This window comes from Neophocaena asiaeorientalis, unplaced genomic scaffold (assembly GCF_003031525.2).
Source record: "Neophocaena asiaeorientalis asiaeorientalis breed wild unplaced genomic scaffold, Neophocaena_asiaeorientalis_V1.1 scaffold7, whole genome shotgun sequence".
In the NCBI taxonomy this organism is placed as follows: Eukaryota; Metazoa; Chordata; class Mammalia; order Artiodactyla; family Phocoenidae; genus Neophocaena; species Neophocaena asiaeorientalis.
Window position 1 is genome coordinate 7,073,503 of NW_020185337.1, and position 1,853 is coordinate 7,075,355.

The following is a 1,853-nucleotide window of genomic DNA, read 5'->3' on the forward strand; positions in this document are numbered from 1 at the left end:
ACGAGGGGCCTGGCGAGCAGGCAGAGGAGAGGGGCACTGGAGTTACGGATTAGGTCCTTCCTGTGGGCGTGTGTTGGGGGCACTGGAGTTACGGATTAGGTCCTTCCTGTGGGCATGTGTTGGGGGCACTGGAGTTACGGATTAGGTCCTTCCTGTGGGCATGTGTTGGGGGCACTGGAGTTACGGATTAGGTCCTTCCTGTGGGTGTATGTTGGGGGCACTGGAGTTATGAGCAGGAGGGGTTTGGGCTTGAACTAGGGTCGTGGCCTCATCTCTAGATTCTGGGAGCTGGATTTGAGAAATGTGTGTGAAATAAAATTCAAAAAGCTTGCTGATGGTCATAAAAAGAAACGAAATTGAGTTACTTGTAGTGAGGTGGATGGACCTAGAGTCTGTCATAGAGTGAAGTAAGTCAGAAAGAGAAAAATAAATACCGTATGCTAACACATATATATGGAATCTAAGAAAAAAAAAAGTTTCTGAAGAACCTAGGGGCAGGACAGGAATAAAGATGCAGATGTAGAGAATGGACTTGAGGACACGGGGAGGGGGAAGGGTAAACTGTGACAAAGCGAGTGAGTGGCATGGACATATATATACTACCAAACGTAAAATAGATAGCTAGTGGGAAGCAGCCGCATAGCACAGGGAGATCAGCTCGGTACTTTGTGACCACCTAGAGGGGTGGGGTAGGGAGGGTGGGAGGGAGACGCAAGAGGAAAGAGATATGGGAATATATGTATATGTGTAGCTGATTCACTTTGTTATAAAGCAGAAACTAACACCGCACTGTAAAGCAATTATACTCCAATAAAGATGTTAAAAAAAAAAAGCGTGCCGATGGATGTAGGCAGTGAGGAGAGGGGCGCAGTAAAGCGTGAGCCCTGGTCCCGAGTGCAGGTGCTGTCACAAATGGAAGGGTCACATTGGCGAGGAAGATAATGGATTCAGCTTTGTGAAGATGGCCAGGGAAGCACTGGTGGTCCAGGCTGAGTTCTCAGTATGACCTTGGAGAATCTGGGGTTGGAGGGTCCCACGGATTTGCTCTGTGAAAGTTGGAGACAGCAGCTGGCATTGCTGGGAATAGATAAGGTGGGAACAAAGGTTCTTCTCATTCAGCCAAAGTTAAACCTGACAAAAGAGGGAAATGTATGTTGCACCCTGATGGCAGGGGACTCTGTGACACTTTGAGGAAGGTGGGGCTCCTAGCTGAGCCCCACCCCCAAGCCCAGGCCCAGCTCTGGGGATGGTGGGTGGCAGCAGCCCAGCCTGTGGCAAGGCAGCCCCTCTGCAGACGCGGGCTCAGATCCGCCCTGCTGATTGGCCTGGGTCTTGTTCTGGGCCATCAGTGGCAGGCTTCCATCCATACCTCCAAGGGACTGCTACTCACCGGGGGTAGGGCCAGAGAAGAGGAACTTGTTTTTCTACAAAGTGACTTCTGGCTTTGAGACAAAAGAAAAAGAACAGTTTATCGCACACTTCATAACTCAGAAGCTGTGGATCAGCTGAGAAACAGGGAGGCACAAACGGACAGAGGAAAGAGGGAGGAAGGGAGGGGGAAGATACCTGAATAGTTTGTTCAGCTTGAAACACAGCGGAAAGGAAGAGAAAGTTACTCTTGTGCTGGTCCTTAATTAGGAAATTCACACTCTGGCCCCTAGGTCTCTCAGGGACCACGCTCTTCATCTTCTGAAGTGCTTTCTCTCTCATCAGAGATGGGTCAGGGTGATGACTGAAAAGGAGCAACAAAGGAGCAAACCGGTTGAGGTTTAAAGTTTTCTTAATTAGAAGAGCCGAGAGGAGACGAGTGAGGGCAATCCGAGTCTCCCCCAGTGTGGCTGCCACGGTCAGCA

At 50.0% G+C, this 1,853-nt stretch overlaps 1 long non-coding RNA gene across 1 annotated transcript in view; it reads right to left on the reverse strand.

Annotated features, from left to right (window-relative positions):
• Nucleotides 1-830: 830 nt before the first annotated feature.
• Nucleotides 831-1,853, reverse strand: part of LOC112393676 (uncharacterized) — a 1,904-nt gene continuing 881 nt past the window's right edge. The window contains exons 2-4 of the long non-coding RNA XR_003001980.1: nt 1,567-1,732; nt 1,391-1,442; nt 831-1,131 (exon numbers count right to left, since the gene is read on the reverse strand). This is a non-coding gene — a long non-coding RNA (uncharacterized LOC112393676). The remainder of the gene's footprint in view (nt 1,132-1,390; nt 1,443-1,566; nt 1,733-1,853) is intronic.